This window comes from Ochotona princeps, chromosome 6 (genome assembly GCF_030435755.1).
Source record: "Ochotona princeps isolate mOchPri1 chromosome 6, mOchPri1.hap1, whole genome shotgun sequence".
Taxonomy (NCBI): Eukaryota; Metazoa; Chordata; class Mammalia; order Lagomorpha; family Ochotonidae; genus Ochotona; species Ochotona princeps.
In genome coordinates, this window is record NC_080837.1 from 33,782,185 (window position 1) to 33,797,496 (window position 15,312).

Here is a 15,312-nt window from a genome sequence, read left to right on the forward strand (position 1 = left end):
GAGCTTCTTCTGGGTCTCCCACACAAGTGCAGGGTTCCCACTGTCCTCGACTGCTTTCCTAGGGCCACAGGCAGGGACCTGGATGGGAAGTGGGGCTGCCAGGATTAGAACTGCACCCATATGGGATCCCAGTGCGTGTAAGGTGAGGACTTTAGCCAGTAGGCTACCACGCTGGGCCCTTTACCTAACTAAACCAGCCCCCTAAGGACTGCTCTCCAAAACACCGGTCAGTGCCATCATTGCTCATGACCCACAGCCTCCTGGGCTGGGACCGGGGCCTTCTCTGAATCTCTAGTGTTGGTCACCCCTCTGTTGAAATCACACTGTGAATACCTATTTTTGCACAGAAAAATGGTTCAGAGAACCCTAAAAGCTCCCCACCGTCCCTGCCCCATGCTCTTTTCTGCAGCTAAGCCCTTATCATCTAACCATTCTCATAAAGACATTCCAAATTGGCCAGCTCCCAGTTACAAAGAATGTGATGTTTAGTCTTGGGGCATGTGTAGTGATACCATAGCTATGCAAGCCTCTAATCTCTTTGTTTAAAAAATATATTAAGGGGCCTGGAACAATAGCCTAGTGGCTACATCCTTGCCTTGCATGCGCCATGTACCCGTATGAATGTCAGTTTGTGTCCCAGTGCTCCACTTCCCACCCAGCTCCCTGCTTGTGGCCTGGGAAAGCAGCAGAAAATGGGCCAAAGCCTTAGGACCCTGTACCCACATGGGGGATCCAGAAGAAGCTTCTGGTTCCTGGCTTTGGATCAGCTCAGCTCTGGCCATTACAGCCATATGGGGAGTGAGCCAGAAGATGGAAGACTTTTCTCTCTGTTTTTCTTTCTCCCTGTAAATCTGTCTTTCCAATAAAAATAAATAAATCTTGAAAAAAATAATAGGGACCTGTGCTGTGGCACAGTAAGTTCAGCTGCTCCCAGGCCCGGCGGCGTGGCCAAGCAGCTAAAGTCCTCGCCTTGAAAGCCCCGGGATCCCATATGGGCGCCGGTTCTAATCCCGGCAGCTCCACTTCCCATCCAGCTCCCTGCTTGTGGCCTGGGAAAGCAGTCGAGGACGGCCCAAAGCTTTGGGACCCTGCACCCACGTGGGAGACCCGGAAGAGGTTCCAGGTTCCCGACTTCGGATTGGCACAGCACCGGCCGATGCACTCACTTGGGGAGTGAATCATCGGACGGAAGATCTTCCTCTCTGTCTCTCCTCCTCTCTGTATATCTGGCTGTAATAAAATGAATAAATCTTTAAAAAAAAAAAGTTCAGCTGCTCTGCAATGCCAACATGCCACATGAGCCCTGGTTTCAGTTCTGGCTGCACCCCTCCAGTCCAGCTCCCTGCTGATGCGCCTGGGGACGCAGCAGAAGATGGCCAGCCCTTGGGACCCTGACACCCATGTGGGACACCTGGATATAATTTCTGGCTGCCAGCTTTGTCCTGCCATTGTGGCCATTTGGGTAGTGAAAGCAGATAAAAGATCTCTCTATGATTCTCCCACTTTCTCTGTTACTCTGCCTCTCAAATATATAAGGAAATCTTCAAAAAATAGAAGAGAATACAATAATACTTTCCTGAAACACCCCAGATAAATATGAGTGTGAATGCTCAAACATCTTATCACTTGCAGAATGAGAAAAGCTCTCTCGGATCTGGCTCTTGACACGTCTAACTTTGTTGAGGGGCGGCACAATTGTCTCAATCGAAGACCATGTAACAGAGGAATTAATAAGACAACTGTTTAAGCTTGACCCTGAAGAGCAGCTCATACAGCTTTCAAAGTATTAACAGATTTAAAAATCAATAACCTTTATTCTCACTGTTAGAAACTTCCATGACTTACATACAAGCGCTCTGGATGACGAGACAGAAGAATCGAATTCTAGCCCCAGCTTAGCTCGGTATGTCTCATTGGACAAAGTTACTCTGTTTTGCTAGGCCTTGATGTGTCTGTCTGTGCAGTAGTAACAGTGGATGCTGATTAGTGTTGAGCACTGGACACGCTCTAAAAGCTTGGGGTAGATTGACTCTGAGTTCTCACCACTGCGACAGTTCTTATCCCTGTTGTACAAAATAAAACACCTGAGGCAAAGAGGTAGTAAGTCACTCACCCAAGGCTGCCTAGTAAGTAACAGAACTGGGGTTCCCACCCAGTCTGGCTCCAGCGTCCATGGTCTGGGCCAGAATGGCCAGTATGGCCTCTTTAAAGCCAGCACTAACCAGGTCAGTTAGTGGACACAGGACAGGCTGCTGGTTTGCCTGGGGGCTGTCCTAACCACAGGAAGAATCTGTCTGTGTAGGCGGCCATATGGGTGGGGATGGATGGCAGTGCCAAGGGGCAGAGCAGCATGGGCCTGCCTGTGGACAACGGCCCCACTGGGCACTCGGCTGCCCTTATCTCTACTCCCATCTCTCTTTCACAGGTGGAGACCTGGAGGGCCTGGGCTCTCACTGCCTCTTGACTGGTACCCTGGGGTGGTGAGACCAGCAGAAACAGTGGGGCGCCACGTGAAGGATCGAGCATGGATCTGGCCTGCAGTGAGCCAGTGGCACTCCATGACTGACAGCTTTTCACCTTGGCGGTGCTTACAAGTGCCTGACCCCCTTTTGGGGGTTTTACAAGAGAACAGCACCTCACTAGTTTGCCTCAGAGACTCAGCTAAAAGTATATGCTGAAATATGTGCATAAAACGTCCTGCCCAGTGCCTGATGTGCAATAAATGGCTCCTATCTTTTCCCAGTCACTGCTCACTTCCTGATGGAGAAACTGCAAGCATCACTGCTGGACCTGACAGTTCCTCACCTCGTGCAAGTGTTGGGAAAATGAAATGAGCTCACAGGCACAAAGTGCATGGCGCTTGCTCAGTGTTCATCTACCGGTGGCCAGCACGGGCACTCTCCCCTTTGCTTTCCTGAGCCTCCAGACACCCTGCAAGCAGGTGTAAAGTCACAGACGTAAACACTCATGTAGGACGCAGGGCACAGAACATGACACCCTCTCAGGCAGCCAGAACACGACACCCTCTCAGGCATGACTCTTCTCACGGACCCTGCAGGCCCTCCCACCCACAGCCAGCAGTGGGGGCCACTTCCAAGGGCAGGACCCAGACCGCCACCAGCAGAAGGCCCTCAACACTGCCACGCAGCCTCGTGGTGGCAAACACCCACACCCCTAAGTCAGGGGCTCAAAGCAGCTTTTCTTGAAGGGGAGACCTACCAGAGAGGGATGTTTCTGTGTCGTGTCACAGTGTGACAGAATGGGAGCTCTGCTGGCTGGGCTTCCCGTGAGCTGAGTCACACCCGTACACAGTTCCTGCACACGGCCCAGGGACAGGCACAGACTGTGTCCTCATCCTCCCCTTTCGCAACAAGTGCCTCTCCCACACACCTGAAACTCCAAAGTCACTCACTGTGCCTCCCCACAGCAGCCCCATCCCAGATCCTGCTTCTCACGATCCCAGGGACCAGCTGGCCAGCCCACACAGACCTCGCTGCTCCAGCCGAGAGTCACACTGTATCCTTTCTCCCACTCTTCAGTGGACTTCAAGGTTGAGTAAGCCCAGGGCCCAACACACCACTCACACCTCAAGATCAGGGCCAGGCCCACGTTCTCATGTACAACGCACGGTATCAAGTGGCTTCAATAAATCTTGACTCAGTTTAGAAACACAGTAACAGTCTCTCCCAGGTGCAGAAGCAGCATCAGAAGCTGGTGCTGTGGCACAGTGCATTAAGCTGCTTGAGACACCAGCATCCCATAGGGGTGCCAGTTCAAGTCCCAGCTGCTCCACTTCTGATCCAACTCCCTGCTAATATGCATGGGAAAAAAAAACATAAGAGAACAGCCTAAGACTCTGGACTCCCACACACTCATGGGAGCTTCCAGAGGAAGCTCCAGGCTCCCAGCTTCTAGCTTTGGCTTGGCCTCGGTGGCCATCTAAGAGAGTGAACCAGTGGATGAAGGTACACATGAACTGGCATACGAAGACTCACACAGAGACACACACACACAGACATATACACACATATACACACATATTCATACACACAGAGACACACACAGACATATACACATATATACATACACACAGAGACACACAGGCACACACGCTTGCTCCGGCGCTCTGGCTGTGCTCACACTGAGGTTATCTCAGGGCCAATCCCTGGCAGGATGCACAGTGCTCCCTCAGGCTGCTGCCCAGCCAGTTCTCTCTGGCTCCATCCCTCTGGACCCACTGACAACAGCCTGCAAGGCCTCCTCCCTGGGCTCTGCCTGAGCTGCTCAGGCTCCCTGGGCCCCTCACCTGCTCTGCTGGGGCCATCCGCTCTCTAAGGGACCACTGGGGCCTCTCAGAGCCACCAGAAAAGGCTGCACTGTGAGACCATGTGCCCTGTCTTTCTGGCCCCTCTCCCTGGCCCCATGCATCCCCACCCTAACCTGAGCTATGAAAGCAATGAGACTGTAGCAAGAGTCTACAAGAGGTGAGAGAAAGTGAGCAAGCGAGTGGTGGGGTGGTGGGCAGCCTCAGGAGCGCAGGGCAAGGGCAGCAGCTGGACCCTGGCTTGCCCAGGACCAGGCTCTGGGTGGGTGGGGGCGAGCTAGCTCAGCTGGTGCACGTGCACACTGCACTGCAGAGGAGCCGCAGATCCACCCGTTTTACCAGCACCTGGCACGGCCTTTTGCCCTGCTGCTGCCAGCCCAACCCGGTGGCTTGAGGCCTACAGGGGGGCGGGGGCTCCAAGCTCCCGGGGCCTCCCTGCCCTCATAGGCTTGGCCTCCCATTGCCAATGCCTGGGGAGAGCAAGACCCAAGGCCACCACCTCCCAGGGGCTGGCAATGCAAGAGGCTGTGTTTGTGTGTGTGTGTGTGTTCAAGCCTGAGGTTTAAAACAGAGTGACGCAAGACAGGAAGAAATGGAGAGACAGGTTCACTCCCCAAATGGCCCCAAAGGCCAGGGCTGGCCCAGGCTGAAGCCAGGAGCCAGGAAGTCCATCTGGGTCTTCAATGTGGACAGTAAGGACCGAGGCACACAGCAGGGAGCAGGATGGGAGCTGGAGCTGCTGGGACTCGCACTGGCACTCATGCAAGTGGGCGCTAAGAGTAGCAGTTTGATGCACTGCACCACAGTGCCGTCCCCCCTCCTTCTTCTTTAAATCCAGTTCAAGCGTTAGGATGACACAGCTCAAAATAGAAACAGGAGATCAACATTTCTAAGCCAGATGAACAAGAAACAGCAAGACCTGCAGAAGCTCTGTGGAGGAATGCAGGCGAAGCGACACGGGGAAACAGAGGTTGATTCATATCTTTCACTGGATGCTGCAACGAATCCCCAACCAGGACATCCTGTGGGATGACACAGAATGCCACGTAGGTGACACAGAGGATTCCACTCAAATGCCTTGAAGAACATCCATATACGGATGCCCTCCCTGAAACACACAGCCCCAGGGGCCGCGCGCATACTGCTGTATTCCCAGCCTGCAGTGCTACATGTTGTGGGCTCAAGAGACATTTCGTTTTAATGAACAAATTCTGATGACTAAGGCCTCCCGAGTATTGCCATAAAGACAGCCACTTCATTCTTTTCCCAAGGCATTTAGCCGTAGGACTAGAAAAATTTTACCTCCTAAGAAGCCAGAGCGTATCAGTTAGGGAAACACCACTTAGAAGAGAACAAGCTCATGGTGATGTGGGATAGATAGAACACAAGGGCCCAGCACGATGGCTCAACTAAGTAATCCTCTTCTTGCAAGCGCTGGGATCCCATATGGGCACAGGTTCACGTTCTGGCTACTCCACTTCCCACCCAGCTCCCTACTTGTATCCTGGGAAAGCAGTCAAGGACTGCTCAAGACCTTGGGACCCTACACCCACGTAGGAGACTTACAAGAAGTTCCTGGCTCCTGGCTTCAGGTCAGCTCAGCTTCTGCCATTGCATCCACTTGGGGAATGAACCAGTGCATGGAAGATCTTTCTGTCTCTTTGTAAAATCTGCCTTACTGATAAAAATAAATATTTTTAAATATATATATATCATAGAAATGCATGCATATTACTCACTGTTAAGGAGATAGAAAAAATTCAGCATTAAAAGTGGAGACGAGTAACTGCAGGGACACCCGAGTGCATTCTAAAAGAAATTAATAAAAGCAGTAATAAAGAGTAACCATTAGGGTCCAGCATGGTAGTCTAGTGGCTAAGGTCCTTGCCTTGCATGCACTGGGATTTCATATGGGCGCCAGTTCATGTCTTGGCTGCTCCACTTCCCATCCAGCTCCCTGTTTGTGGCCTGGGAAAGCAGTCGAGGACGGCTCAAGCCCTGGAACCCAGCACCTGCGTGGGAGACCCGGAAGAAGCTCCTGGCTTCCAATGAGCTCAGCTCTGACCTTTGCGGTCACATGGGTGAAAGGTCTTTCTCTCTGTCTCTCCCTTTTTCTGTAAAATCTGCCTTTCCACTAACACTAAATAAATCTTTAAAACAAAAAGAGTAATCATTAGGAAGGGAATGACTGTAACAACCAGGCCACATTATAGTAAGAAACAAACTTACTGATAAAACACAAGAAATATCAACACACATCCCTAAAGAGAACAGACCTCTCTCTGGACTAAAAGACGTCGTTTTCTCATTGACCCGGAAGGGGACAGGACAGAAAGTGAGAGGCATTTCCAATGAAAATGTTCAGTTCCACTGACAGCTAGAGAATCACCAGCTAATCCAACCTGGGTATTGCTCTGCCAATGTGAAATCAGTTAGGCTTTCTTCAATTTCTAATCTTTGAAAAATTAAAAAATTTCATGACACAGTCGCACAGGCTCAGGGATTTCCCTCTCCAACCTTTGATTCCAGCCCCGCCACCGTGTTTCCCCCCCATTATTACAACAATGTATTCCTTCAGCAACCATCACAAGTCCATCTTTCTGCTATTTAAGTGTATCATGACACTGTAGGAACAGACAACGGTAGAAAAGTCCAGCATCCTATTAAATCAGTATAAGAATAGATATATTGGGCCCGGCGGCGTGGCCTAGCGGCTAAAGTCCTCGCCTTGAACGCCCCGGGATCCCATATGGGTGCTGGTTCTAATCCCGGCAGCTCCACTTCCCATCCAGCTCCCTGCTTGTGGCCTGGGAAAGCAGTTGAGGACGGCCCAGTGCTTTGGGACCCTGCACCCGTGTGGGAGACCCGGAAGGGGTTCCTGGTTCCCAGCTTCGGATTGGCGCAGCACCAGCCCGTTGCAGCTCACTTGGGGAGTGAATCATCAGATGGAGGATCTTCCTCTCTGTCTCTCCTCCTCTCTGTATATCCAGCTTTCCAATAATAATAAATAAATGTTTAGAAAAAAAAAAAGAATAGATATATTTATTTTACCTGAAAGGCAAAGAGACAGAAAGAGAAAAGAATTCTCCCAGCTGCTTGTTCATTCTCCCTCCTCCGCCCCCAAATGTCTGAAACAGCCAGGGGTCGGAGGGAAGCCTGGGATTTCCTGTGGGTCTCCCACGTGGGCACAGGGGCCTATGTACTGGGGCCTCCGCAGCTGCCTCCTGGGGGCACCTCAGAGGTAGAACAGGGACTCAAAACGCAGCACCGTGGCATGGAATGCAGGTGCCCCGAGACCATCTCAACTGCTACTCCAAAGCCTGCCCGCCAATAAGTTTTTTTTTTTTTTTTTTTTTTAAAGATTTATTTTATTTTTATTACAAAGTCAGATATACTGAGAGGAGGAGAGATAGAGAGGAAGTGGAGCCGCCGGGATTAGAACCAGCGGCCATATGGGATCAAGGCGAGGACCTTAGCCACTAGGCCACACTGCCAAGCCCCAAGTTTTTAAAATGTTTTTAAAAGTTACTTTGAGAAGGTGCTGAAAAAGTTGGCTTTGAGGTATTCTTTGGTTACTATCAATTGGTACTTTCTAGTAAAGTTCGTTAATTAGGCCATTAACACTGTCGTTCCCTTTTTCAGTTGTGGCAATTTACCCCCAAAGAAATAAATTTTGAAGAAGTAAAAACAGTATTGGCCTGTAGCAGGAATTCTTGGGACAGCTGGAGGAGGGGCGCCCCCTAGTGGGAGGAATCCATATTACTGGAAATTGCTTTCCGTCTTGCACCTGCTTTTCTTCTTTCTGCCTCAACCTCCAACTTTTTAAACTTTACAAGTGAATTTTTTTGTTTTATAAATATCTATTTTTACTGGAAAGGCATATATACAGAGAAGACAAGACGAGAAGATCTTCCATCCACTGGCTCACTCCCCAAGTGGTTGTAGTGGCTGCAGCTAAGCCAATCTGAAGCCAGGAGCCAGGAGCTCTTCCGGGTTCCCACACGGGTGCAGGGTCCCAAGGCTCTGGGCCGTCCTTGACTGCTTTCCCAGGCCACAAGCAGGGAGCTGGACGGGAAGTGGAGCCGCCGGGACCATAACCGGTACCCACATGGGACCCCGGTGCGTTCAAGGGGAGGACTCCAGCCGCCAGGCCACGCCGCTGGGCCCACTATGATTTATTTTTGCAGTCTATGTTTTGCAGTCATTTGGATTTTGCTAATTTTTGGCTATTATCAACAACACTCTTGTAACCATCTTGTATCTCGGGGACATGTAATACAGTTTTGCTGGACATACGCCAGAGTTAAGTTTCTATGACACAGAATATTTCTAAGCTTAATTTTTTCATTAGGTAATACGGAGCAATTTCCCAGTGTTGACCAATTTGCACTGGCTCCAGCAGCGTATGAGTGCCCGCTGACCTACTTTGCGCCACCTTGGCATTGCCAGTCTTCTCATTTAACCATGCATATGATGGGTATTCCATTGGCTTTTTTTTTGAATTATTTATTATTTAACTTCATTAATTACATTGTATTATGTGACACAATTACATAGATACTTGGGTTCTCCCCCCCCCTCCCCAAACCCTCCCACCATGGTGGATTCCTCCACCTTGTTGCATAACCACAGCTCAAGTTCAGTTGAGATTTCCCCATTGCAAGCGTATACCAAACATACAGTCCAACATCTTATTGTCCCGTCAAGTTCAACGGCTTCTTAGGTATACCCTCTCTAGTCTGAAGACAGAGCCAGCAGAGTATCATCCCAGTCAATCAAAAGCTCGAACATACCATAAGCAAAAATTTCCATCACCATGGAATTAATTGACATAGTAATGAGTAACCAATATGTTAAAAGTAAATGCGAGTTCCCAGCCACCTTCTGTGACCACCTCACCTATACTTCAATTTAGTTTATACACAACATATAACATTCAAAACATAACATGTTATACATAACATCATATCATCTTAAATTAAGGCAAACATGTGGCAGTGGTAATCAAAACAGCGTGGTACTGGCACAAAGATAGAGAGGAAGATCAATGGAGCAGAATAGAAACACCAGAAGGAAACCCACACAGATACAGCCAAATAATCTTTGACAAAAAGACAAACGACAATCCAGGCAATGGGAAGGTCTGTTCAATAAATGCTGTTGGGACAACTGGTTAATAGCCTCCATTGGCTTTAAACTTGCATTTGGGCAGTGCAAACTTGCGAAAACAAAGTGATAGTGCGCCCTCTGGTGGGTAACGTCTGCATTACCTGTGCATTTATCTTCAGCTATACAGGCTTCCACTTTCCAAGGCAGAATCCACGGCCTTTTTGGAATTTTTTTTCCAACTCTTTCCCGCGAAAATTTCTAAAAATAAAAAATTAAACATATTTCATAAATTCATAGTTTAATAAGTTGATCATTTATGTATTTTTGAATTTTTATATTAATTTACATTAATTTGTGAGGGTTTGTTTTTTAGATTCTGACTCGAGCCCTTTATCAACTACACGGGTTTGTCCTTGTAGGTTTCCAGCTTTTTTAAGTCACCTAATTTTCAGCTTTACAAACAAGAGACCCTGCTCAGGTTCAATTTTGTCATATTCAGGATGTGTCAGTAGATGGCGCCCTAGCCTTGCACCTTAGCCTGGCAGACGCATGTTAGAGCTCCCCACAACGCTTTCCAAATAAGCAGTACTAACAGGAGGTTCAACTGTCAACCATCCTAAACAGATGAAATTCGGCTAGAACTAGATCTCTTCATGGGAACGATATATTAAGAGTTGGGGGAAAGTGTTCAAAATGAACGAGGTAGGAGGTCGTCGCCACAGGCCGGACAGCCCAGGTGAGGCTGCCCTGGGACAGGTGGTGTCCATGGAAACGCCTTCAGACGGAAGTTGTGGGCCATCCAGCAGAAGGACCAGTGACCAAGAGTGACATTGGGATGCTGTTCCAGTGTGTGCTGGAGGCAGGCGCCCTCCCGCCTGGGATCTGAGCACAGGGGAAGGGCCGGGTTGGCCAGCGAATTTTCATCTTTACTCAACTTCCCTTTGCTCATCCCTTCTTTTGGTTTTGTTTCCAATCATTGGATTGTGTGATTGCTTAAACCAGGTCCGCTATGCCCAGAAACCCAGTGGGTAAACACACAGCCCCAGCCCCTCCCCAACTCCACTTACCTCTGTTCAGGACAGAGCCCCACCTCCACCCCAAGCCAGGTTCCCACTCAGGTGTGGACAAAATCTCCATCCTCCTCTCCCCTCCCCGCCAGGCCCACAGCACTTCCTCTCTGTGAGTGAGCAGCCTTTTGCTTAGAAACCAGAGCATATCAACTCTAATGCAAAGCCAGGTCCCAGGGAATAGCCCTGCACAGAAATGGGAGTTCCTCCAAGGGGAGCCTGCAGGGGGCAAGGGATCTCTGGTTGAGGGATCTAGACCAGGGTCCCGACATATTTGGGTGTGGAGGAAAGTGGTCCCAGCTTTCTCCAGGTTCCACAAACTCCGGACAGGAATCCCAAGCTGGAGAAACAGCCAGGCCCTGGGCTAGTCCAGGGTCCCCCACCTGTGCTGATCCATGTCTGGAACAGAGAGCCATGAGTGAGCGCGTGGCCGCTTTCCACTCCCACGGCTGATAAACGACTCCCTGTGGGGCAGCACCCCTGAAGCTCCTCTGTCCGCTCCAAGGCAGGCCCGGTGCAGGTCCCTCACAGCCGGGAAGGCATCGTGGCTCTGGGGAGACCCCAGCTCTTTCCTGCTCTCTTTTGGCTTCCCCGTGAATGGCTGAGCCACCTCAGTCTGAGCAATGTGGCAATTCCAGCCCACCCCGGAAGTCACAGCTCCCTGTGGGAGGATGTTACCCCACAGACTTCCTGGCTCTGAGGCTGCAGGCTAAATGCCCAGGGGCCTACAGGGGCAAGCCTGCAAACAGCCCATCTGGGGGCAGGAGGGGAGTGCCCAGCTCCTCACTTATCATCTCATTACATCTTGCAATGTACCAGGTTCCAGATCCAGCCATTCTGACCCAGCTACCCGCTAAGGCATCTGGGAAAGCAGCCAAAGATGGCCCTAGTGCTCAAGGATCCACACCGCTTGGGGAGCCTGGATGGAGTTCCAGGTTCCAGGCTTCAGTCTGGTCCAGCCCTGGCCACAGTGGCCATTTGGGGAGTGAAACAGGGTGGAAGATATCTCTTGTTCTCTCTCTGTACCTTTACCTTTCAAATAAATGTATCTTTAAGGAAAAACACACACACCCCTCAGTGGCTTCCCAGTGCCCTAGGGGCATTTTACCAATCTCATTGGTAGGGTTAATTGGCAAAGTCAATGTATTCCGGAACTCTGGAATCTCCTAAGAAACACCTGCCGTTCATGGGAAAAAAATCCTGCTTTCTTGGGCCCAGTGCGGTAGCCTAGTGGCTAAAGCCCTCATCTTGCATGCCCGGGATCCCATATGAGCACCGGTTCATATCCCAGCTGCTCCACTTCCCATCCAGCTCCCTGCTTGTGGCCTAGGAAAGCAGTCGAGGACAGCTCAAGACCTTGGGACCCTGCACCCACATGGGAGACCTGGAAGAAGCTCCTGGCTCCTGGCTTCAGATCAATTCAGCTCTGGCTATTATGGCCACTGAGGAGTGAACCAGCAGATGGAATATCTGTCTCTCCTTTCTGTAAAAAAAAAATTTTTTTTTGACTTTCCAATAAAAATAAATAAATCTTTAAAAAAAAAAAAAAAACTTCTTTCTGAAACACCAGGAATGATCTTGGAGTTTTTAGAATTCCTGGGAAGGACAGTTACCTTCGAGGCATGCTGTTTACTGTCTACACTGAAGTGCTAGGATTGGAATCCTGAGCTTTTGCACCATGAATCTTTATTGAAGTAATTGGATCAGAATCCTAAACAGTTTAAATTTTTTACCTGCTCTATGTCACAAAATAACTTTTCATTATGTATTTACCCAATATCATATAGCTAATGCTTTTCCCATAGATTGCTATAAAAACCCCACACTTATTTTGTTCAGGGTGCTTCTTGTTCATGACAAGAGGCTGCCCCCTACTGGAAATTAAAATCATTTCACTCACCTTGAACGTAAAATTTAAATCATCTCACCAGCCTTGGAGTCTCACTCAATTTCATTGAACCCCAGTACCACATAATCCTTTCTGAACTATTTCCTCCACTTCATGGACAACCACTTTAACTGAGCACTTACCACATGCTAGGTCTTGCAACGCACAGACACGCAGCAAATACCCACACGGGTGGCTACCTTAGGATGAGTGCAGGAAACGGAACTTTCCCCATCAACCACTCAGTTCCTGCAGCTGACCTAGCTCAGGCTGTGCCCCTCCCTGCGAGGCCTCCACCTCCCCTGGGGGCCTCCGCACGCGGGTTCAAGGCTCTCTGCCCACCTCTTGGAGGTGGCTCCTCTCAGCTCCTGCTTTCCAAGGACACAGCTCCACTTGTCCCCAGCTGCCTGGATTTTTCTTTTCTTTTTTTTTTTTTAAGATTTTTTTTATTTTTATTGAAAGGCAGATATACAGAGAGGAGGAGAGACAGAGAGAAAGATCTTCTGTCCGTTGGTTCACTCCCCAAGTGAGCCGCAACGGCTGGAGCTGCACCAATCCGAAGCCAGGAGCCAGGAGCTTCCTCTGGGTCTCCCATGAGGGTGCAGGGTCATAAGGCTTTGGGTCGTCCTCGACTGCTTTCCCAGGCCACAAGCAGGGAGCTGGATGGGAAGCGGGGCTGTCAGGTTTAGAACCGGTGCTCATATAGGATCCCGGGGCGTTCAAGGTGAGGACTTCAGCCACTAAGCTATCGCTCCGGTCCCCCTGTTAATATGCCTGGGGGGGAAAGCAGCAGCAGGCGATCCCATCCCAAGACTGGAGCCCGTGTCACCCCATGAAAAAAGGATGGAATTGCAGGCTCCTGGCTTCAGCCTGACCCAGCCCTGGCCTCATGGGGAGTGACCCAGTGGATGGAAGGTCTAGGTGTGTATGTGCGTGACAAACATCCATATGTTTGCCTTTCAAATCTTTAAGAAACTGGTTATAAGATACTTGGCGTTGATTCTCACAGAGAGGGTGGTAGCTGGTGTTGATGAAGTATGGAGAGCTTTTATGGAAAACAAGGACTTTCGTGAACCCTGGGCCTTGGCGTGGCGGGGACTAAGCGCTTGGAGGCCGGGCGCTTCGGGATGGCCACCTTGTCCCTGGGCTCCCGGCCCACTCCCACCGAGCCATGCCACCCACGCAGCTGACCTACCTGGGATGCCCGGGCCAGAAGGGGGTCAGCTCCACGGCCGGGAGGAAGGCAGACTGGGCGGAGGGGTCGCAGGCCCGGCTCGGTCGGGCCCTCGCGCCCTCGCCAGCCGTCCATGCCCCGCGCCCCGCGCCTGCGCAGCCTCCGTGAAACCCGGAAGGGCCGCGGTGGGACGGCGCCGGGCCCCAGAGCACGCGGAGGCCGCAGGGAATGAGCACTGGGGCCTGGCATGGGAGAGGGCGCCCCAGCACCCAGGGGACGGAGCTCTGCCTCAGTGTCCCTCCTGGGCCTGGCCCTGTGGGCCCAGCCCTTCCTTGGGTGCTGGTTTCCATCGCTCAGACACCCTTCATAGGAACACAGGGACACTGGGACGTGGGGTGTCTGAACCCTGTGCGCCGCTCGAGCCCATCCAGTGAGCCTTGAGCTGTGGTAACCACCGCTTGAAGCCCATCAGACCCCAGTTCCAGGGTCTGACTTGACTGCAGGTGGGCTCAGTCTTGGAGCTGAGCGGTGGGCTTCTAGGCCCAACCTCTCCTCCGCGAGCAAGTCCGGTGCTGGGCGTGTGCGGCTGATTTCTACCCCTTTGGGGACCGCTGAGCTAATCTGGGAGGAGACACGGGGTTTGTCAGGGTTTGTTTTTCTCCTGGCTCTGCAGACGCCCCCACCCTGAGAGGCTGACTTCCCTTCCAGGAGAAACTTTGCCCAGCCTGTGAGAGTCCCCACCCAGGGCAGCTAATCTCGGAGCTCCACGCTGCCCCCTGAACTTCCTCCTTCCGTGGAAGTCACCTGCGCCCTCCCACAGCCCAAGGTCCTGGGTGGATGGGGGTGGAGGATTAGATGCCTCAGGTGTTAGTGTAGGAAACGGCAGAGCCGCAACTTGAACAAGCACAAGAGGCGGTTTTCCTACCTGTCGCTGTGCGCTGGACGCCCCTGCCCTGCCCTGCCCTGCCCTGCCCGTTTGTCTTAGGCTGCCCCAACGTTTCCCGCTTGGCTCTGTGCCTAAAGCCACATCTGCCGCGAATAAGACTAGCTGGGATCATAGCCACACAGGCACACACCCTCACTCATCTGCCCCTTCCAACCCAGAGGCAGGGCTCGATGGATCCTGGCAGACCACTCGCAGGCAGGGACTCTAAGGGAACACTCCACCAGGCCAGGAGTGGCCAGGAGTGGCCAGCAGGAAGGAACCCAGCTCAGGTGTGCTCTGTTTCACCTTCGGCCTTGCAGACAAGTCCGGGCTCCCTGACCGGTTTGTTTAAATCCCATCTTCTTGCTCCGGCACTCAGGCCTCTCCCTGTTGCCTGACTCTCTGCTCCTCAAGGAGACCCATGGGTGCTCTCCCTGCGAATGTCTGTAACCTAGCACTCAGCCGCAGGAACGGTCACTAAGAACACGGATGTGTGGACTGCGGACTGACACCAGAGCCAGACAGGACATAAGGCTGACAGCTACACAAGGGTTCTCTGCAGCATTTATTGAAGAGATTTTTTTTTCTTCAAGTATTTGCTGAGGGCTGCTGCGTGCACAGCACATGTGCACAAAGGCCTGAGGCCAACGGGGACACTGCCTCCAAGGGGCACAGGGAAGACACAAAGGGCACTCTGAGGAAACAGCCAGTGCCTCCTGACCACTGCCACTCAGCATGGGTGACTGTGTTTCATATGCAGCCCCTCTGTCATGGCTGCATCATACATATCACATACATCATGTGACAGATGAGGAACAGCAGACA

At 51.3% G+C, this 15,312-nt stretch overlaps 1 protein-coding gene across 2 annotated transcripts in view; it reads right to left on the reverse strand.

Moving 5' to 3' along the window:
* The window catches only part of C6H15orf48 (chromosome 6 C15orf48 homolog), a 113,544-nt gene that overhangs the window by 82,096 nt on the left and 16,136 nt on the right, over positions 1-15,312 (reverse strand). For both annotated transcript variants that reach the window (XM_012929023.3, XM_004578112.4), the window contains one exon: positions 9,595-9,691. The gene's annotated coding sequence lies outside the window, so the exon portion shown is untranslated. The remainder of the gene's footprint in view (positions 1-9,594; positions 9,692-15,312) is intronic.